At 37.5% G+C, this 24,953-nt stretch overlaps 1 protein-coding gene across 2 annotated transcripts in view; it reads left to right on the top strand.

Moving 5' to 3' along the window:
• The window catches only part of LOC122804340 (serine/threonine-protein kinase PAK 6-like), a 1,141,536-nt gene that overhangs the window by 268,796 nt on the left and 847,787 nt on the right, over positions 1 to 24,953 (top strand). For both annotated transcript variants that reach the window (XM_044074151.1, XM_044074147.1), the window contains exon 2: positions 4,924 to 4,982. The gene's annotated coding sequence lies outside the window, so the exon portion shown is untranslated. The remainder of the gene's footprint in view (positions 1 to 4,923; positions 4,983 to 24,953) is intronic.

Raw genomic sequence — 24,953 nt, forward strand, 5'->3', positions numbered from 1 at the left:
CCTGAAGAGGGGTCTTACCTACAGTCAACTGCACCTGAAGTAATTCAAGGGAATTGTGTTGTTTAACCAATCTAGAGGTATTTATCTTTAATGTGTATTGATGCACCACCTCCTTTAGTTTGTGGTCTGAACATGTGGAAGAAAATGTAACCTGGTATAGCCTGAGTGCTCTCCGCAGCCTTAAACCAGGTCTCAGTGACTACACAAATGTCAGCATCTTCTAAGCTGAGGACTACTTCTAGTGAGTGCAGTTTCTGGTTTAGACTCCTAGCATTTAGCAGCATAACCTTGAGGTTATTTTTAGAGGATATTTTTACATTTGGGAAATTTGTTCTTGTGACATTGCCTAAAAAAGGCACTATGGGGCTGGCAAGAGCCTTAGCCAGTAACCGAAATTCCAGGGGTGTCAGATGAAGACAATCTCTGGCAAAGCATCGAGGTCTGTCTACCATGTCAATCCAGGCTGACAGATACTGAATCCACTTTGAATGACAGCAGAAACTAAGACAGTTGTTGAAGTCAATCATTTTTTTTTTGTATTGAGGTATCATTCTAGGCGAAGGTAAAATGCTGCTTAAGGATAGGGACATGCCTGCCTGAGACGCATAATCAGAGAGCTCAGTCATATCTCTCTTCATATAGTCCAGTGAGGTACATCTCAAGTCGTTCACACCAACATGGACTATGACAGAGTCATAACAGTGCATGTGTGATGTGGTGGATACTGACACTTGACAGACAGCTGACTGTGACTTTTTCCTGATCCAACCTGGTGAGAGGGACACCTATGTCTCACAATTGAGTCACCTATGAATAAGATGCTTGGTTTCGTGTTATGCCTTGGGGACTTGACTGGTGAGACACTGGTGTGTGATATATTATGTGTACTATGTTCTGCAGAGGATTGATTATGTTATTCATGCTTGGGTTTCTGTTTGGGAGGTCTTTGATGTTTAGGTAAACTTCTGGTAAGGACCTCCGCATATGTAGGTTTATTTGTTTTTGGTTTGGTAGGTGCAGGAAGTGCATGCTGGCAAACTGCTTAGTATCAGAAGAACTGACTCGTGAATGAGAGAACCTGGATTCTAGGTTCTTGATACAGATGCATCTCTCACATAATGAATTTGTGTGGACTAGACGAAGTGGGTTGTCAGTGTACATGAGGCAATTGCTACATTGCCTCAGGATCCCCATGTCGACCAGGCTAGATGCAGAAACTGTGGGAAATTGTCCATCCATAATGTTAGGTAAGTTGATGTGGTCAGAAAACAGGGAGAGGACAGGAAAGACCAGGTAAAGTAGTGGACAGGAGAAGTGGACAAAAAATATGAAGGGCTAGTGGGTAGGATCTGTGTTGGTACCTCAGGAGCTTCATTGAATGTATAACCTGTCAGTGAGGGGCAATCACGAGAACTTACCAATGGAGCACCAACAGAGTAATAAGGGAAAATTTGCAAGCAGAAGTCTTTGCGTCTGTAACTGCCAACAGTGCCCACCATTGCTAGGTGATGAGAGACGCACAAACAAGCGCAAACCCGCTGCTTATGTAACAAACAACAACAAACTGATTTAAACAAATTAACCAATAAAAAAGCTCAAAATTGAGCCCTGTTCCAGCAAACTTCAATCAGATGAGTTCTAAGTGCACACTCCTGCCACTAGCGTGCAGGGGAACCCTCTCCAACAAAAGATGGTCTGGTTAACTGCTCACGTTATAGAAACATAACTAGATTCAGCAGGTCTGAATCTATTCTATGCTACAGTAAACAAAGTGCAACCATTTCAGAAAACTAAAGTTCAAATAAACAGTGATATGGTAAAAATGCAGTTCAGAAGTGCAATATACAGTGAAAAAAATCTACTTAAGTTTTGCAGCGATCAGCAGAAGCCTGTCAGTGTTTTTATTTATGAAAAACAGAACGCGTTTCATAAACATGTTTATGAACACATTTATTATAGCAGCAAAAATGCTTTGACAAGGCATGCCATATTATGTTCTGAATTTAAAGATTTTTATTTTTCAGTTTTGTACCAAAAATCAAAAAAGTAGGCTATTCAATCTGAAAAGTATGAACTACTCTGGCAGCTTAGGCTTGAAGCCCACTTTTATCTGGGCTTAAATGAAAAAGTTTCATTCTCTAGTCACTGGTGTTTAAAGGCAGCTGGACTATTTTTTTTAATAACATGATGGTCATGACTGTATCATTCATAGGTTCATAGGTAGGTAATAGGCTATTGGCCCTAGGGCCTATATAAGCCTAGCTAAATGGTACCCTGGCTTTCACCATCCAAGAAAATTATTTTCCTGTCCCCCTGTCGAACAGAGCAACAGAAGTGATCTCCGGGGTGAATTTCCTATCTCCCATCCAATCATCAAGATTTTTTTGAAGAGTGCTAATGAGGAGCTTTGTTTGATATAGATAGGTAGTTTGTTCCAGAGTATGGGAAGTCTCTGGGACAGGAATCTATCCCTCCAGCATGTTCTGTTTATTGTGGTGACAAGGTTTAGGTCCCTAGAACGTGTAGCTTGGAGGGATTGGGATTTCTTTAAGTGGAGTATGTCCAACATCTCTGGGTTGGACATAGCTTTGTATGTTATGCAGAGACTGCATCTGAGTAAGCAATATGCAACGAAGTAAAGCTAGAGTTTTTTGAGACGGTCTGCGTAGGGCATCTGTTTGAAGCCAGTAATCCTCTTTGTGATGTATTTCTGCGGCCTTTTCAGTTGTTGTAGATGTCTTGTAAGGTACATACCAAGAGGGGCGTTGTACTCTATAATGGGTCTAATGACTGATGAGTAGAGGGGAACAATGACCTCTTTTTTCCTGGATGAGAAACCTTTTGTAATGAGGTGTGCCACGAAGAAGGATTTCCTGACTACTGTGGTGATGTGATTATCAAAGGAGAGACTACTGTCCACCTGTGTCCCAAGGTCTCTTATCAGACTTTCAGTGTTAAGTAGACTACCGCCTATGTGGTACCTCATGGGTACAGAGTTTTTACCAAAAGGGATGACAATGCACTTTTTGGCACTGAGCTTGATGCCATGGCTTTGACACCAGGCATCTGTTTCAGTGAGGCCCTTTTGTAGGATGTCTACATCATTAGGAGTTTTGATTATGGCTCCTAGTTTGCAGTCATCTGCGAACTTCATTAGCCAAAGACCTTCTGTGTTAGTCTGTACTACAGAGCAGTAGATACCAAACAGGAGAGGACCCAGCACTGAACCCTGTGGTACTCCACTTGTCACTGGTCTGAAGTTGGATTTGGAGTCTGCTACTTTCACAGTGTGGGTTCTGTCAGTGAGCCAGTTGGCAACCCATCTTGTGACATAGGGATTTATACCTAGTTTAGTGAGTTTATCTATAATTCCAGAGTGGGGGATGGTGTCAAAAGTCTTGGCAAAATCTAGATAGGCTGTGTGAACCACCTTACCCTCATCTACGGCTTTGGTGACCACTTCAAAGAAGTCTATCAGGTTTAGGAGACATGATCTGCCTTTTACAAACCCGAACTAGGTGGGGTCCAGAGTTTGGATATTACCAATGTCATCGTTTATAAGTTCCATGATGATACGTTCCATAGCCTTGCAGACCTGGCTCATCAGGCTAATAGGGCGGTAGTTCCCAGGGTCCGTGGTGGCTCCCCCTTTGTGGAGTGGGATAACCATTGCTGTGTGCCATTCAGTGGGCACAAAGCCTGCGGTGAGGCTATGATTGACCATTGTACGTAGGTGGGGTGCCAGTTTGTTCTCTAGTTAATGTAGAATGCAGCCTGGGATGTTGTCAGGTCTCATGGATGCTGTGTTCTTGGCTATGGAGAGTGTGTTTTTTACCTATGCAGCCGTGATTACAGGAACTTTGCATTCTTCCGGTATACAGATGGGCCCTTTAGGGGATGTGAGTGGGTAAGAATTGATTATTTTTATACTTTTTTATTGTTTATGTAGTTTATTTGTGATTTAAAAGGTTTCATTTCATTGCTGGGGGTGTGTCCACATTAATTAAGATTTTACAATTATTACTTTAGATTCTGAAAAAGCCTTTTGAGATGAAATGCCTTGATCTTGAGTAGTTAATACAATCTTTTGCACAAACTATGTTTCCTGCTTGTGAGTCAGTTTGTAAAACTAAGAATTTGAATTAAAAAAGAAGGTTAGTAATTTAAAATCCTAGGTACATATGTTAGTCAGTACTTTCTTACATTATGTTTACATTTGATAATTTATTTATTTATTTGAATATATATATATATATATATATATATATATATATATATATATACATACATACATAGATACAAAAAATCAAACAGGTAGTTTAACAAGAAATTAATACAGTAATAGTTCAAAAATTTGCATGCAACAGATAATGCAAGTGAAATACCAGGATATGATACAGTATGTTTTAGATACAGACAATTGATGGTCAAAGAAGAAGAAGCACAGACAGTTACATCAGTAGAAGATTCCTACGAAGAAATTAACATATTCACCCCCTGTCCCCCAACCCCCCATATGTGGTGGGCAGAAAGCATAATTGAGCTAGGGTAGGGCAGTGTGAGTAAGAGGAGGAGTGGAATGAAAGTGACATCATTCCAATATATGAAACATTGCTTTGCTTTGCATTGCAATTTACATTGCTGATTATGCCTTGCTCTTTTAAGATGCCATTGCAAAACTATTCTTTAGTGAACAAATGAAATGCACTAAAGAAATGTTTGTATACTGATTACTTTTGAGCTGCTGGATACTAGTTACTCTTGTCTTTATTTAAAAGTAATCATTTGTGCATGTTTGTATGTCCCTCTTGTGTGTCTTTTTTAATATATGTGTGGGTGGGTGGGGGGGCATATGTTGTTGTATTTTAGTGAATAATGATCTATGCTGATTTAAAAAATATGCATTTATATTTTTTTCTTTAGGCTACGTAACTTCCTCACCTGAAAACTCATATACTTGATTCAGTTTGTTACAATCACAGGTAAGAAATTGTTTTGTGTACCTCTTACATTGATTGGAACTCATCTTCTGTTGATATTTTTAATTATAGGCTAGTATAAAGGTGGTATTCATGTAATTGTTGAATTGCCCTTTGGGGGTGTAATTCGATACAATACAAAGCTTAGTGTTACACTAATCCCAATCCTAATTAATTAATGCAAACCATAACTTTATTACTGCAAGTACCTTCTCTCTTGATAATGTAATTGGCCACAGTATTTAATTTGGACTTCTGTATGTGTTGTTTGGTTTTTTTTTTTAGTTATTTCTAACTTGTGATATAAAACAAGTCCTTCATCAAAGATATGCAAAACAAAAGAAACAGTATATATTACAAAGTCTTAATTTTCAATTTCACAGTTTATAGCCATTGAACTGGTGGCAGTATTATAAATTGGTGCACATAACATTTCTCATGTGATATTTCTCTGAGCATTTCTGACAGCCAGATTATTGACAGTGTAGAAAGTGATATATTTCATGACACTGGTGTGGTGTAACACCAAAGCTTGTTTTAATAAGGCAGTTGACAACACCCATATTGTGTTTTTTTTCAGTAATTTGCCTTTCAGCAACTTTCATTCATTGAAAAGCCATTCTACGACCTTCAATTAACCAATGTGACAGCATGCAATTTGACTTTTTTTATCAGCTAAAGTTTTGACTCTGATATAATGAAAGATTACCAGCTATACTTGTTTTTGCTTGGGAACACTATTAAATGTTAAATTTGTTGGTACATGTTCCTGTGCACATACAACATTTTGTAGATGCACTTTAAAACAACTAGAACATTGATTTTTCACATCAGTGCTGCTGGGCTAAGTTTTCCTCACAATAAACTATATGTTTACAGAAAGTTTGTGGAAGCTGACAGCTGAAATAATGTATTTTTCTGACACATTTAATATTATAGAGTAGTATCCTAAACTGGAAAAAAAACAGGAAATTTGTACACAAATTTTTTTTAGTAGATTGCAAACTGTGTTTTCAAAAGTATATTTTATCAGTGTCACTCAATAGTGGTGTCTTAGGCAATGGCCCTAATATAAGAAAAGTAGCAAGTAGTAAAACAGTAGAAAGCTAATGAGTTCAAAACCAGCCATCACTTATAAAGCTGCAAAGCTAATCTTTACATCAGTTTCGGGTGCAGTTTTATAAATTCATTTTGAATCTTTCTGTTATTGAATTGCCATATGTACTAATTTGAATTGATTTTTGCTTTTATATTTGTCTTTGATGTATAACATGTGGAAAAGTTAATACAACAGAGGTATAACCAATAAATACCACAATAACACAAAGCAAATTATTTTTAGATGAGACGTTTTGAGGAAGAGAGAGGAATGTACTGGGATACTATGTTTAACTATTTAAAAGAAAAATAAATGAGGAATGAGAATAGAACTAACTGGAGGTGAGAAGTATAAAATGTGGCAATTAAACAATAACATGCATTTGGGTTTTGGGGTGTTATAGGAGAAGTTATCAAAAATAGCAGGATGGGAGTAGGAGGTAGATGAAAATAGAAAAGTATGGAATGAGCTTTTGGAAGTTCAGTTAATGAGTCATTCACTGTACTGCTCTCTCTCACACTCTTTATATAAGTTGTATGGAGGGAGATGGTACACATCTGAAGTCTACACTTCTCAGAGGCTAGATTCAGTTGCAGATATGCCAGTGAACTTTGGTGGTAGTTGCATTAAGCTATCCCTTTGCTTCTCAAGCATTTCATGATGACAGTACACTTTGCTGAGTCTTCAGTCCCCATCTAAATTTGATCACCGTACTAAGTAATAACTAATAGGTAAGGCACAGAATCTCACCAACGATGTCACACCTGAGTGCCTGAAGAGGATATAAAGGTAGGCGTGTATAGGGATGTAGGAGCAAGCACAGTTCTTAGGCTGATGGTCACTGCAGTGAACAGTGGGTGACCATAGAGCTCAGTGGAGTCCAAAGGGGATTAAAAAGACACACTGAGAAAATAAAAAGGTAAGTAAGGAGAAGGATGCAAGGCAAAGGGTAAGCACATGTATGAAAAGACAGCTAAGATTTGTAATGGTTGGCGTGGATTGAGGTTGGAGTTTAGAGGAAAGTTTGGGGGAACAGGAACAAAAGCCATGGTTTCATAAAAATTTACTGGTTTCAGTTTGCTCATCCTAAGTTTGCTTTATTTTTTTGTCCATTTCATAGCTTTTACCAAATATAACTGACAGCTGTGTTTATACATACATTTATTTTATTTACATCTCACATTTCGTAAAATGCTTTGCCTACGGATTAGTACTTTGAAATTCTTATATATTCGAAGTATCAGAGAGTATACCATTCTGTCTATACGATGAGGGTGCTGTATATAAACTGCAATTAGGCACAGCAGTTCAAAAACAGTAAAAATATATTGTAGTTACCAAAATCCATTCTAAAATTATTGAACATATTTTAATCTATGTTTTGTTAAAATAATGAAGTTATTCTAATATATAATGTCTATTAAACATAGTAAAAGGATCTTTTCTTTTTTCATTTTTATCTTCCTTTCTATGCTATAATTCTGTGTTCTCAGAGGATATTACTTCCTAAATGTTAGGTGCGCTGAACCTCTAACCTTAAATATAAATATCCTCTGTGTGAAATTACCTCATTGAGACACATGTCTTCTTACGTAACTTTTCACTGCAAGTTTGCCACTTTGGTTAATTTTAGATTTCACTTTAGCTGTAACATTTTACTTGCAAACAGAGTAGTACGTATGTGTTAGAATACTATTGCTGCAATACCTTTCTTTCTGGCATGCCCCTGTCTGATTGCTATGACATTTTTCTCACTTGGCTGATTATATCCACATCTTTATATGAAATAAAACCTTGAAGTGTAGTCTCTCATGTTTGCTGTGCTGGCGTTTTCAATCATTTTTGTCACCTTTTCCTATTAAACTACAAATATATAACAAAGGTAACCCTTAATAGAATTTATCCTGTTAATATCTAGTGTCATTAATCTACTTACTGATGTTAGGACCACTGCAGTACTGAAATGTTTGTGCATAATCCACACTTCAAAGATAATATGCATTTTAACTGGAAAATAAAAAGATATCTATATCTCCATCGGACGCCCACAATGTCAGTAGCAGGATATTTATACTGAAAGTCTATCTTCAGTGTGAGCCAGAAAAAGTACATCAGTTAGATTAATTGTAAGGCAAGGGAAGCCAATTCTTAATAAAAATTCAGCACAGGAACATTAATAGCTTCTTCCGTCTGCATGAACTATTTGAGCAAACTTTGCTGTACTGACTATGTGCTATTTTAAAATATGTAAAGTGTCATAAGCTGAAATGGATACACTTTTTGAGTTTTGTGCCTTAAATATGAATTCAATAGCATTTTTTTCTTGAAAAATAATGTGCAGGATGCAAATATTTTCTGTGTTTGAAGAATAATAAACACTCAATATCAGGAAAGGGCTAATCTAGTCAACTATCTCTCATGATTTTGTTTGTTTCCCATCTCATTATTTGTTAAGAATGTTTGTGCATTGTACTTAGTTGTAATGTGAGGAGGCACAGCAATAAACTACAGGCCACAAACAAGTGTTATTGATGTTGTATGATACCTACACTGCCCATCACTAGAGAGGAATATGGCAGGAGGATTTACCACACCATACAAAACATAATACATAGGAAAACAGTTATTATTCTGCCATTCCAAAAACATGCATCTGGAGCATTTCTCCCTCGAAAACAGGCTCTGTGGAAGAACCCTCGACATTCCCGGTCAACAAATGTTAAATAAATAAATAAATAAATATAGCTATGTGCCTCTATATTGCACACGAGAAAAGACCTATTTCACTGTGCACAGGCTGACTTATTGATTGTGCTTTAAACATCTGTATATGTGACCCATGAAAATACAGTAATGAGCAGACCATGCACATCTGCCATACTGCAAATAGAAAATCAGACCATGCACATTTGTGGTCTGGAAGACAGCATCATTAGACCATGCACATCTGCAGAATGGCAAGACAAGCACCATCATACTATGCTACTTAGAGAATGGTGGAGAGCACAATCAGACCATGCATATCTGCAGTATGGAAGGCAGCGCCATCATGACAAGCACATCTGCAGTATGGCAGACAGTACCATCCGACCATGTGCATCTGCTGTATGGCAGACAGCACTATCAGACTATGCACATTTCAGTATTATCAGACTATGCACATCTGTAGTATTGTAGCACTATCAGGCTACCCACATCTACAGTATGGAAGATAGCACCACCAGGCAAAACACATCTGCAGTACTGCAGACACTGCCATCAGGCAATGTACATTTGCAGCATGGCAGACAACACTGCAGACTGTGCACATCTGCATTATGCAGACAGCTCCATCAGACCATGCACATTTGCAGTATGCAGACAGGACATTCAGACCATGCACATCTGCAGTATGGAAGATAGCACCACCAGGCAAAGCACATCTGCAGTATGGCAAACAGCACCATCAGGCAATGTACATCTGCAGTATGGAAGACAGCACCATCAGACCATACACATCTGCAGTATGACAGGCAGTACCACCAAGTAAAGCATGTCTGCAATATGGCAGACATCATCATCAGACCATGTACATCTGCAGTATGACAGACAGCACCATCAGACCATGCACATCTGCAGTATGGAAGATAACACCACCAGGCAAAGCACATCTGCAGTATGGCAAACATCACCATCAGGCAATGTACATCTGCAGTATGGAAGACAGCACCAACAGACCGTGCACATCTGCAGTATGGCAGGCAGTACCACCAAGTAAAGCATGTCTGCAATATGGCAGACATCATCATCAGACCATGTACATCTGCAGTATACAGACAGGAACATCAGACTGTGCAGATCTGTAGTATGGCAGACACCATTCAACCTACCCTTATACAGTATGGCAGATAGCACCATCAGGCTATGCACATTTGCAGTATGGAAGACTGCATCATCTGTCCATGCACATATGCAAGTATTTAAGACTGCATCACCTGACCACGCACATCTGCAAGTATGGAAGACAGCGTCATCTGACTATGCACAGCTGCATGTATGGAAGACAGCACTATTCAACAATGCAGATCTGCAGTATGGCAGACAGCACCATTTGACCATGCACATCTGCAGTACGGTAGACAGCATCATCGGACCACATACATCTGCAGCATGACATGCAGCACTGTCAGACCATGCTCATTTGCATTATGCAGATAATGCCATCAGATCATGCACATTTGCAGTATGCAGATAGGACCATCAGACCATTTGCATTTGCAGCATGCAGACAGCACCATCAGACCATGCACATTTGCAGTATGGCAGACAGCAAAACCATGCAGTGTGTATCTGCAGTTTGGCATTTAGTATAATCTGACCATGCACATCTGCACTTTCAGACAACACTGTCAGACCATGCACATCTGCACTTTCAGACAACACTGTCAGACCATGCACATCTGCAGTATGGCAGGCATCACTATTAGACCATGCACAATTTCAGTATGGAAGACTGCACCATCCGACCATGCACTTCTGGATTATGCATACAGCACCATTAGACCATGTATATTTGCTGTATGAAGACAGCACACATCAGACCACATACATCTGCAGTATGTCAGATAGCACCATCAGACAATACATATTTGCAGTATGCAGACAGGACTATCAGACCATGCACATCTACAGTTTGGCAGACAGTACCATCAGAACATGCCCATTTGCTGTATGACAGAGAGTACCATCAGGCCATGCACCTTTGCAGTGTGGCAGGCAGCACCATCAGACCTTACACATCTGTCATATGACATAGAGTACCATCAGGCAATGGACATCTGCAGTATGACAGACAGCAAAACCAGGCAGTGCACATCTGCAGTATGGCAGACCACACAATCTGAACATGCACATTTGCAGTATGCAGACAGCACCATCAGACCACACCCATCTGCAGTATGGCAGACAGCACCATCAGACCATGCACATTTGCAGTATGGAAGACTGCACCATCTGACCATGAACATCTGCAAGTTTGGAAGACAGCATCATCAAACCATGCACATCTGCAGTATGGAAGACTGCACCATCTCACCATGTACAACTGTAGTATGGAAGACTATGCCATCTAACCATGCACATGTGCAAGTATGGATGACAGCAACATCTGACCATATACACTTGCAGTATGGCAAACAACATCATCCAACTCTGAGCAATACTGTCTGCCGTATTGCAGATGTGTATGGCCTGATGGGGATGTCTGTTATACAGTAGATATGCATGGTCTGATGGTGCTGTCTGCCATGCACATCTGCAGTAATGTAGATAGCACCATCTGACCACGCACATTTGCAGTATGACAGCACCATTAGACCACATAAATCTGCAGCATGGCAGACAGCACCATCAGGCAATCCACATCAGCAATATGATGTGCAGCACCATTCCACCAGGAACATCTGCAGTATCACAGACAGCACCATCAGACCATTCACATCTGCAGTATGGAAGACAGTGCCATCAGACCATGCAGATTTGCAGTATGGCAGACAGCACTTAAGGGAACACAGTTATATGTATAAAAATGTATTATTGTTGCCTTAATTTATGCATATTGGATTCAGCCCAGTATCCCAAATGTGGAACTGTACTTGCAGAGAGGGCGGCACCTAGTTTCTTAATAGGAAAAGGAGCTTCTTTTTTTTTTAAACCATGTCACAGATAGTATTCATCATAAGTCAGGTCAGTTTTGAGTCAACTTTTGTCTTTAATTTTTGCAAATGGGATTTGCAAGACTAAAAAGACTGTGGCCTTTTTTCAGTCTGAGTATAACATTGTGCAGCTATTTTCACTGATGAATTTCCATATTATTCAGTCTAAATCTGGAAGGTCAGCTTGCACCTAAAAGACTCTGGTAAGACCATGACATCTACCCTGGGTCAAATTTCTTGTTGGCAACAGGTCTGTGTTATATAAGATTGTCTCAGGAGATGGAAGACATCAGATTTAGTAAAGAATTTTAAGCCCTGCAGATGTAGGAAAGATATTTTAATATCTTGATGTTATTCTCGATCAGTGGCTTTCATTGACACATCATAGCAGTATTGTAATGTTCAAAAACTAACACTAAAGCAGAAGTTTTATTTCAAACTAGAACATTTTAGTAGTGAAGCTATACAAAAGATTGCAAAGTCTTTTTTACAGTCTACATTAATGCATGAAATAGTTTGTTTTAATTTTTTTTGATCACCAAGGTTGAACAGTGATCCAAAAGGCCCATTTTCTGTTGTAGTCCTATATACAGAAAAGCAGTAAAAGAGCAAGTATTCAGAAAAATGAAAAAATAATGTACATTTTGATACATAAACAAATGTGAAATGCAAAATGTAAAATGACTTTCAGACAAGATTTATACACAATATCGACAATCTTTACATCATTATTAGTATTACACCTCTTCCCAACAGAGTTAACATATGTTTTTATTACATTTTGATCTTCTTTTGCCTCTCGTTAGTTAGTAAGATATTTTTTGACTTGTTATACCTCAGAATGGGCTGATGGGGGCTGCCATTTGTTTTACAGCCAAAGCTACTGCTTACCACAGAGTCCTAGGCTTCCTCTATATGGCACATAACAGCCATTCCCAAATATTCTGTTACCTTTTCTTTGCTTATATTCACAGTACTGTGGACAGACAGACAATCCGTATGTATTTTTCAACATCCTCCTTTGATTTTTTGTTAGTAGTAAATATGTAAGCAGGACACTTACAGCAATTTTAAGTGTAGTAAAATTAAGTTCTAAATTCCTTGCTTTAATTCAATCTCTTTCTGAGACTGAGTTATGAATTAGCCTATAATTTATTACGAAGCAACTGTGACTGAAAACTTACACTTAAAGGCTGAAGTGTGTAGCTTAGAAGCAAAAATTTTTTTTTTTTTTTTTGCAGTTAGACGCAGTGGACCTAATGAAATCTATTTCTGTGATATAGTATATGCTGTAATGAATACTGAAAAGAAATAAGGCAGTATTTCCTAGACTGCCAGAATGGTCTTCAAAGAGGTTGTAGGATTAAGTGGTCTTCAAAGAGGTTGTAGGATTATATATATATATATATATATATATATATATATATATATATATATATATATATATATATATATATTGGTCTACTTTGAAATATTTAAAACCCATAAACTCTAATTTCATAACATTGAGACCAGAACATCTAAAACCCAAAACACACAAAACCCATAACATCAAATTTCATAACATCTAACACTACAAATCACAAGAAAATAACACCCCCTCCACATATAACACCACCAAACTACCAAACACACTTTTTACTAAGTTTATGAAGGGGGGTAAGCCCCTCTGCACCCCCCCATGTGGGGGGGGGTCCTCTCCCACACCTCCTGTAAATTAAATATACCAACTCCAAGATCGTTTCCTAACCCCACTGTATCAAGCCCCCCCTGCAGAAATGTTATAAAAAGTGTGTTTGGTAGTTTGGTGTCATTGTATGTCATTATATCTGGAGGGGATGTTATTTTCATGTGATTTGTACTGTTAGATGTTATGAAATTCCATGTTATGGGTTTTAGATGTTTTGAAGGGGACATATATATATATATATATATATATATATATATATATATATATATATATATATATATATATATATATATTACCTTCAACCCCTTCAAAGTGGCAATTGTTTGATTGAAAAAAAAGCTGTTATAGCTCATCAAAAATCAGCTCATCACATGTCCCAGCTTTTTAAGGTGCAAGAAAACAGAACAGTGAGGATCGGGGAATATACCCTTTCCTCACTGTAGTGCGATCTTGGAGTTGGTATTTATAATTAGCAGGGGGGCTTGCACCCTGTAAAAAATAGATTTTGTTTTATTTTTTTTGAATTTGTGTGATTCCATTTTAAGTGTATTTAAATTTTTTAGTGCAGTGACAGACTTTTGAAGTCTTAATACTTCGAACTTTTGTCATAGACTTATATATATACACACGCACGCGCACACACACGAGCACATGCTCACACACACACACTTACATATGCATATATGTATAGGGTATATATCAAATTTCACTAATTTGACATTTCAGTATATCCTACATACTTACTGTAACTACATTGAAACACACCAAAATCCCGTCCACTGATTGGTAAGGGGGTTGTGCCCTCATTCCCCACTATCTAAATATAGTAACTCTGAAATTGCACAATAATGGGAAATAAGAAAAAAATTCCTTACTACACTGTTAGCAATTTTGCATTAACAGACAGCAACTCACCAGGTACACTTTGATGTAATGCAAAACAAAGTTAAATTCATCCATTTGTATTTGGGTCAAATGAACTACACTGTATATATACCTGTATCTGTCTGTCTATCTATCTATCTATCTATCTATCTATCTATCTATCTATAAAATATTTTCTTGCTCTGTTTCCTGTGTTACAAGAACTGAATGTAAACTCCATCAGTTTACAAATTATATATATACCTCACTCATCTAGTGATCTGTAACTCTTATATATGTTATCTGACCGTAATTACTGCACATAACTATGTACTATATACATATGTTGTATAGACTTATGAGATCTCTTACTTTAGCACTGCTCTGTAATTGTGTGCATATTGCTATTTTTCTTATATATGTAAATGTTTTACATTTCCCATTACGTGAAGCTTTTCTTCCCAGGTCTCCACTGAAAAAAGACTTGTGTCCTGTCGGACTTTCCCAGTAAACAAATGTAATTAAATAAATAAATAAAATAAAATTTTATATATATATATATATATATATATATATATACATATATATATATATATATATACACACACACACACACACACACACACACACACACACACACGCACACACACACACACACACACACACCATTGCAGAAGCAAAGCATGGCTCTGTCTTCCCCTGTAAGCATCCTGTATGAAGAATGCCACATGAATGTTGCATGGCAGAGCCAAGCACATCTCCCTCGTCTGCTTGTCATGTATCTTTTTCTACATTGCAATGGACTGGTCCTCCTCTTTCCCCCAGGGTGGATATTATCTATTAACCACTACCCACTCTCATTAGCTCCTTCATTGCCAGGGTTGCTAGCTAATCTAGGGGTTACCTTGGCCATATTTAGAGTTTTATTCCTCTTTGTTATGGACCCAATATGTTTTCTTTGTATTTGGCATTCTTTGGGTTGGGTTGAATAAAAAGAAAGGAAAAAATGCTTTGTGGTGAGAGCAAGCACAACTCTGGTTGGAGTTGCCCTTAAGTTGTGAATTGACACCACATTAGGTGAGGAATGCTGTACTTAAATCTCTTGTTCAATCTTAAGTCACATCACATGAGAAATTTACAATCTCCTCAACTAATGTTAGGCCAATTTAATTTGTTTGCCCTGACTATTAACTAACTAGAGGCTTGTGGGGAATTTCCTTTGAAGTAAGTTCCAAAGACAATTTAATTGTAAGTTGCAAATCCTGAATTAATTTTATTACTCTACTTGTGGTGGTGCTGCGGTAGCATTGTCGCCTCACAGTAAGACGTTGTCCTGTTCGATTCTCAGCTAGAGCGTCTTCTGTGTGGAGACATGCGTGAATGGGAGTACCTTTGTTGAAGGTTGTGCATCAGGGCTGGCAACTCAGCACGTAAAAACCTACTGCCAATCATTAGCAGACCGGAGTTCTGCTGTGGCGACCCCTAACCGGGAAAAGCCAAAAGACACAACAACAACAACAACTCTACTTGAAGGCACTGACCACCCTACTCTGTGCAGCACCGTTTTCAACATACTTTCTTGGCCATGGTTTGGCTATTAAGCTTCATTTGCATGTTTTTCTTTCTTTAAGAGTCTGTTTAGAAACCTGTCTGAAATTATCTCAAGATATGTATCTTTATGAGCCTAAAAATTCTTAAACAGATCATGTTCAGTATGTCTGCAGCAGAATTAGAGGTCACCTTTTCTGTTTCATGAACTCTGTCTATCTGGAGTTACTTAGCTGAATGAGAAGCAGTGTCCTTCTGTGTTAGATTTGTTCAAATAGAAACTAGGGTTCAACATAACAAAACTTACAGTAGTCCATGCTTTTTAAAACTTGGTATTTTTTTCATGTTTTTGAACTTTCTACAGGCTTGAAACTCGATCATTCTGTTTAAATGTTATCTCGTTAGGATTTCTAATGTTTTTTTTTGGCAATAATAATAATAATAATGCTATATTATTATGCATCCAGTGGTAGTTTCTGCCTTATACTCATTTCTTGCTGCTGGTATAGCCACTGGATCCCTCTGATGCTATATTCAATAAAGAGGGTATTAGAATAGGAGTTCTTATTAAAAACATGAATGTTTACTTACCCGAACACCTAAACGCTGACACATATTCCACGAACCACAAATACACCGAATGCCCTAAACTGCGAAATTCAAAAACTCATAATGTCATACTTGTCCCATCCCACCGCCCGCTACATACTACCTGCACAAACTAAACAAACCACATACATACACTAACCAAAACCCTACTTCTAACCCTAAACTAAACCCTACTTCTAACCCTACACTAAGTCTTGCATATACCACCATGTATGCACTTAACTTAACCCGCACCCTAACCCTAAGGTCCGTAACTATCGCACACTTACCTTAAAAAGCTATACCCAAACAAACTAAATAATCCACACACATACATTTAATAAAACCTTACTTCTAACCTTACACTAAATCTAACACACATTACCATCTATGCACTTACCTTAACCCGCACCCTAACCCTGAGGTCTGTAACTATCGCACACTTACTTTACGGAGCTATACAACAGAAGGGCCAACCATGACAATTCGATGTTACGGATTTCGCGCTTCAGGACAATCTATGTTTTCGCGGTTCGATGGAGACGTGCCGGCGTTTAGGTGTTCGGGTAAGTAAACATTCGTGTTTTTAATATGAACCCTTAGAATAGATAGAGTGTATGTTTATGTTTTCCATATTGTTTACTCCTGGCAAAAGAAGCAGTTTTGTTCTAGTGAGATCATCAGAATATATTTAAGTAAATTAACATATGATTCTATTATCTAGGAAGGAAAATTAAGCCACTTGAAAAACAGTTTGCTAAAATTATCTGTTCAGGCTTAATTTAGTACTATTATAAAATAAAAATGTAGCACTAACTTAGGATTCACACTTTACTATCTGTCTTCTGGCAGTTAAAATAAATACGTAAGTTAATTAATAGCATGCTTGCTTCACAGTGCTTGGATCTGCAGTTCTGTTCCCAGCTAAGGTGCCACTTGTATGCAGTCTGTATGCCATCACTGTGGCTGTATGAGTTTTTACTTGACTCTCTTGTTTCTTGCCAGAGCACCAATGCATGCCAAAAGGTGAATTGACAATTCTCTAAATTGTTTATAGGTGTGTGTGTGTGTGTGTGTGTGTGTGTGTGTGTGTGTGTGTGTGTGTACAGTTGCGAGTCAGTATGTCCATAGGTTATAAACGTGTGTGTGTGTGTGTGTGTGTGTGTGTGTGTGTGTGTGTGTGTGTGTGTGTGTGTGTGTGTGTGTGTGTGTGTGTGTATGTGTGTGTGTGTGTGCACTTGTGAATCAATATATGTCTGTGTTAAAAGTGTGTAGTTGTGTGTGTGTATGGGTGGCGGAAGGACAACATACACATCTTGCAGTGAACTAGTGTCCCATCCATTACTGGTTTTCTGTTTTGCACCTCTTGATTGTTGGGGTAAACTTCAGCTGTCCTAAGACTCTGGATGGTTTAAAGCATTTATCACAAAATTAATGTCTTACTGAATGACATGGTCACAGAAATGAAGACTCTGGTTAACAGGTGAATGAAAAAGAAGCTCAACAGTCACCTTACAATAAGTTAAAAAAAAAAAATTCTTAGCTACACTGTGAAGATTGGGGGAAGATGGGCGAAGGCTGCCAGTCTAGTCAAATAGAATTTGATACATAATTCTATCATTTGTAAATATAAATGTAAAATACAGCCTTGTTTCTTAAATGAAAGAAAGCACTGTAAAATGTTGAACTTCAAGATTGTAGCAACATTGCCATCTGCTGTAAGGAAAACTAAGCCAAGCATTTCACTTCTGTTCTTTTGAAGTTAAAATTATGTCTTTTATTCCCTTTTGATCTAGATAGTGGTGCCGAAGAGGCTAACTGAACACATTCTTTCTATTGTCTTAACTTAAGGAATAATTACTAGAGTGTACATGTGCAATGTCTTTTATTGTTGTAGTTTCCTGAGCAAGTGTTAGATTGTTAAATAATGTAGCCTTTTGGCCTGGGAACTCCAGACTAAGTGTCAAAATGATGTAATGGGTATACTGGTAAAACCTAAGTGTCAAAATGTTGTAATCTGGGAGGGCCCAGCAGAGATGTTTGTTAGTGAGTTTAAAAACTATTGTTCAGAGAGAGACTGTAAGCATTTTGATCTTGATATCCAACTCTCAGCACTTCCTTATGCTCTCTTTATGTAAGTAGTATCTTAGAAGTATGTTTTCTTGTAGAAATAGCTAGGACTATAAAGATTAGACAAGTGTTTTTTCTGTTATATCAGAACTTTCCTACTGTATTGTTTTAAGTTTCTGTGTGATCTCTGAACTGTTAGATATCACTGTGGTGTAGTAGTATTGTCTTGTTTTTTTAATTATTTAATATTAAATATTTTAAAACCTTTTACCTGTGGCTGGTTTGTGTAGAGATAAGTAAGCTCTAGAGTACATTGCATATTTATAGAGTTTATTGTACAAGGCCACTCTAATAAGCTTTAGACTGAATAGTCACATTACCAATTGGATAATAATATTGCACAGTAATAATTGGACACCCTTTTAAGGGCCTTTGGGTAACTGATAAGTATTTGCTGGTGGTGGCTTTAATTACTACCGTATAGTCTGGGTAAAGGGGCACAGCTGGAGAATCTGTGTCAGCCTTTCCCAGGAGTGTCTGTGAAGTTGTATAAATACTTAGCTCAAAGTGTGTGTGGTGTGTCAGCTACCTGGGCAGAAACACAAAGCACTGGTGGGACAGAGAGGGTACTGGAGGTTAGCTTGCCAGCTGGGCTGAGATCTGGACCCTATAGCTGTGCCAGTGGGGAGTCTTACTATGGACCAGGGGAGAAATGGAGCAACCAGCCCCAGACTGATTGTGATCTCTGTGTGCACTTAAGGGAAATTGTACTTACTTTGTGTATTTGTTATCCTTTCCTCTTATATGAGACGCCCTCCCTGGTGCTGGTGATAAGGACTGAGGCTCCTTGATTGCTGGGCCAGGGCACGGCCATCACATACGCTATCACATATGTGGTTATACAATGAACAGAAATTGCTGCACACCCAAACTTGTGTAAGGCACCCAGTCTTTGGGGCCATGCCTCATAACACTGTGTGTGTGTGTGTGTGTGTGTGTGTGTGTGTGTGTGTGTGTGTGTGTGTGTGTGTGTGTGTGTGTGTGTGTGGTAATTAGCACATGTTCTACAATATATGCTGTAGGCAGTGATGGTAGTGAAGTAGTCACTTCAAGATTAGATTCCCTACAACTAAGCTGGTAATATTGCAGGGACCCCAGACCTCAGTCTGAGCAACAGTTTCAGTTATCCTATAAACATGTCTTGTGAAAATGCTCTTGGTAGTTTCTGCCAACATGTGCCAGCTGTACACAAACTACAGCAGAGTCCACACACAGTGTTAACTGCCAATATTAGCATAATGCAACATATGGTTACTCCTTTATGTCCCTTATTCAAAGTCCTGGAAATGACTTATCACTACAAGTTTCTCATTGCTGTGATACTGACAGACACTTTATTGACCCACCAAGTAAATTCAAGTGCATACACTTTCATGCCTAAACAATATCTTTCTAGAAATTGCAACATCTAGTTTCTGTTCTCCAATATGAAAAGGGAGAAAGAATAAAGAAAATTATCTAGATTATAAAGGACTTCTTTTAAGTCCTCTTTCACATGTTAAAAGCTGAATAACCTTCCCATTTCATGTATTGCCAGTGTACTTTATTCTGATTGCATATACCAGTGCTATCATAGTTTAGGTAGGCATTTTATTTGGTGCTGTTTTCCTGAATCTCAACTTTATATAAGAATTTTATGAACTTCTAACCATTTCTTAAAGGGCTACACACCTGAATTTGAATAATACTCTTCCTATCTGTTTAGGAGATAAACTGTATCCAGTATGAGTCATTGTAAAACATCTGCCTGTGATAAGACTATAACATCCGGCAAGGACAGGCTAGCACACGATTGTCATTCCTGTAACTATGGCCTTAGAGGGATATTTTGTTCCTCAGTACAGGAATGGAATTTGCAGGTCTGCTGTCTGCAGTTTTCTTTCAGAGTTTCAGCATACTATAGGGCAGGAACAATAAGGCTATGATAACACAGGTTTATATGATGGTAAAAATAAATGCAGAAAGTGTGTGACATGCAACTAGCAGCCACTTAGCCTAAACAACAAAGGTTGGAAGTAAGGAAGTTTCTTTCTGAAGGTGCTTGATGCAAGACTTTTGTACCATATACCTTGATATTCGGACGAGGTCAAACTCGAATCCTACTTTTCTGAGTATACTGCCTTCAGGATGCCTTCACTGACAGGAAAGATATATGTGCACAACTATATCTTTGCAGTCAATAAATATATAGGTGCACACTTTATGGATTCCTTGACAGGATTTACTTAAATGTAAGATAAAGTAATACTGTACAAAGATTAGGAAAAGCACTAAAAATGTATCTCGGTGTTAGGCAGGTTGCGATAAACAAGTGAAGAACAAATGGTGACTACAAATAAATGTGAAGTAAGAAAGCATTCAGGAGTACAGGACACTACAAAAAGGAGGAGGAATGTAGTCAGGAAAAAGTCAGCTAGACAAGTGAAACAGCTGCGTCAGCAACACATAAATACAGAGGAATGATAAATACAGATGCTCAGTCTTTTAAGTAGTAATCCTGAAAAGAAAGAAAATAAATGTAAGAGAATGTTTCATAAAAAAAGAAAGGTGAAGTAAAAGTGTAAGGTCTTCAAGACACTTTTGATTGGTGTCTGTTTATTCAGTTTTTATTTGTTAGCAACATAAGTGAAATAAACCAAATTAGAGTCCTTCAGCCATGGGGCTATGGGCATCGACTGCAAGTATATCTCACACACGCAAAGCTAAATTAGTTTCACAAAGGCAGTGGGAGGGGACACCACAGAGCACAAAGCTGGAAAGTGCTCGACACAAATCCATACCTCTCAACCTCTTAACTTAAGAAATCTGGACAAAGCCTTACATAATGGGGAGACAAAGGCCCAGAAATAGGGACAGATTTTAAATATTGCTCTTATAAATGTAGAAAGTAGTTAAAATAACAGAACTTGTGTTAAATTGCATTTTCTAAAGGATATGAAGTCTGAAACTCAAAAGTATGTTATTATTTAATGATTTAATTCCTGAGATCATCCCAGTGATTTACCAGAAAACCATATATTTTATGAGGAATAGACTGAATTTTTGAGGCAAAAATCCAGACATTCTATGAAAAATTTGTGCAGCTGAGAGGTATGCACAAATCATATATAAAATCCAAACTCCTTAAGACACAACATAAACAAGGGAGTGATGTTTGCTAAAGTAAACACAATAAATATTGGCACTTTAAAGGCCAATAAACATATACAGGTAGACACAGATTAAGCAAATTAGAAACCAGACTGTGAGAATATCTTTCAGTTTGGTCCTGGTGGATCAGAAAGTACAGAAGATGGGATGTGTAGAAAGTAAATATTTAATGTAGTAAGGCTCCTGATAATATAGGGTTACAAATCTGACATTGAAACTGATTGTTAAACTTAAATGAAAGAAGTGTTTCTCTGTTTTAATATTCTTGAGTTGACTTAATAATATTGAACAGCTTTTGAAGACTCTGATATAACTTAGACAATGAATGCAGAAAAGCTTGCTACTTTTCACAGGAAATTTACATAATTCCAGGGATACAGTGCAACAAAATGAATACAAACATGGTAAAATTAGGATGGTATTATGTATAAATCAGCTGCAAGCCTTAATATGATACAGGGAATAAAAATAAAAATGGCACATTGAAGCACTAAATAATTATTTTGTCATAAGGTAAGCTTTAGCCACAAAAGGCTATATCAGAATAGAGCACGCTTTAAAACTGCAGCACATTAAGAAATGAAGCACTAAACAGTTTATTATTGTATGATAAAACCATTATTCTGTTAAAGCCTTGGCAACCTACATCCAGTGCCTTTAGTTTTTAGCGAGGTTATATGCTTAAATTATCATTTATAGGTGCAATGTGAATTTAGCACTGCTTAACATCTATATTCTAATAACAGTTTCCAGTTCTCTTCATAGTTCCCTCTCCATGTCTAAGTCTACTTACATAACATCTGCATAACACAAAACAGCAAAGCACATACACCCTCTGCATCATGCCTTTGCTTGGTAGAAGTATTTAACCCATGTTTTTTTCATAACAGCATCCCTGTCTTCTTGATGTGCCTTCTAAATCACCCTTTATTTTTCCCCCATAGAAAACGTCATGTGCACATACCTATATATATATATATATATATATATATATATATATATATATATATATATATATATATATATATATATATATATATACCATGTTTTAAGTTTTGCTTGTCGCAGATTCTTTTAAGTAATATATCTTTGTGTGATGGGGTACACATACATCTCACTTTCCTTTCTATAGTGGCACATAGCACATCCCCCCCTATTTGTGTATGCTATTTAATCATCCATTTATTATCCTTCTAGTACATCAGTACATCTTTCAAACTTATATTCTTTCTTTACACAGATTTAGAAGTATTCCCTAGCCTATGAGCTTACACAGGGTCATCAGAAAATATGTGCAGGTACTACTTTTCACCAAATCTCTTAGGCTGGCTGTCTACATAGTTTGTATAATAATTGTTATCTTCCTTATCATTACTAATATTTCTGTCCTGATTTATGCCTTGAAATAAAGATAAATACAAATCTGTAATCTTTATTTTAAAGCAGTTGATGTGAAGTTGTCCTTTTTCATCATTTGGCAGCTTGCTTTGATATGTCAATTAATAACAGTTGCTGTATAAATAGCTATTTTGCTGCCCAAGTGAAAAACATCTGGATTCACTGATGAGGGTGGATAAAGCAAAACCAGCTGTGTCTCTGTTATTCTACTATTATTTTATTTTATTTTTTTATTTGGTGTGATGGAAGTACAATGCTTTGATAGGGTCTATACTGCCTTAGCTATTTAGCTCAGAATTTATTATTACTTTTTATGGGACAGCTGCATAATTCTCAAGATTTATTAATGATGATGATGACTGCATATATTTTTTACTCAACAAATAAGTGGTAGCCATTGCAGATTATGGAACACTTTGGTAATCTGACTGTCATTCTCCTACTTCTGTAATGGATGAATATTTGCGATCTTATCTTCTTTTTTTAGTTAAAGGGCATCAAAGTAATCTAGTTTGATGATCACAAAGGTACAAATCCCTGTGGAACACTAATCAGGTATCCATCCCCAATAAGAGTCCTCAAATGACAAGTTTCTAACTTGACATTAGCAGGTATGTGATGTATAGCATTAGGCCATTGCATTTGGCATCCAGTCTGCCAGTGCCAATTTGTCACTAACCACTGAAGTGCTTGACATCAGCCATACTGTGGGCCACTTTCCCCCTTGGTCAGTTTTCTAGATGAACCACCATGTTAGTCTTTTCAGGATTTAGTTTGGGCAACTGGAAGCCATCTAGCTATTGGTGTCAGAAAGATGGGTGTTATGCACTGAGCAGAATCGTCATGACTGGGGCAAAAGGGCAGGTATAGTTGAAAGTCATCTGCATCACCATTATAATCAGTGAAGCCAGTGAAATTCAAACCATTACATCTGATGATTGTTTCTGGAAGCAGCATTAAAACCATAGAACGTTCTGGTTCATAAAAAAATGAATGGAACGGTATGGACCTAACAGCAAAAAATAGCTCAGTATTTACCAGGAATTAGACATATTAGTGTGTTAAGGCATTTAACTGCAAATGGGGTATATCATGCTACTCTGACTTTGTGTCTCTTACCTCTCAGCTGCATACTTTGTGATTCTGAGTGAGTTAATAGAGCAAAACTCCTGGCTCACCCAAGACAAATAGACAGTTGTGCTGCTAGTGTTTATGTATTTAACAAAAACTAAAATATAACAAATGTAGCCCTTCAAGGCCACTAAGTACTTCTTGATGATCCAAAAGTCCATAATGGTATGTGATATTAATGCCACTTTCCAGTTTTCATGTGTTTGACAACGACAGTGGAGTCTTACCTTTGGCAGACACTCTGTGATGAAATATAGTAAGCATATTTTCTTTTACGTATAGAAATGTTTAAAGAAAATCTGAGACAACCCTTTCTAAATGCTACATAAGAGACTTAATTTACTATGTACTGTAGAAGCTTCATTAAAGTCAGTATATGTATTTCATCAGACATTGCCGCCAAAACTGAGAGTTCCAAAACACAACCACTGATTAACAGAAATCAGTACATGAAACCTTTGGCCAGTCAGCATTTACCCAACACTTCCATGGATGGCATATTGTAACCTGATCTGCTTGATTTTGTAAACTGGCTGGGAGTTGCAATAAGTCTATCTAGTCCAATGGATTGAGTAAGTACAGTCAATAAGTTTCCATGTAAGTCAGTGCAAGTTCATAGAGCTAAAATTTTTAGCCAGTATGTTTGCCATCAAATATATTCACATAGAGTGCTTCCAGCTGAA

The sequence above is a fragment of the Protopterus annectens genome, chromosome 6.part0 (genome assembly GCF_019279795.1).
Source record: "Protopterus annectens isolate FY-2018-M chromosome 6.part0, PAN1.0, whole genome shotgun sequence".
NCBI classification, from domain to species: domain Eukaryota; kingdom Metazoa; phylum Chordata; order Ceratodontiformes; family Protopteridae; genus Protopterus; species Protopterus annectens.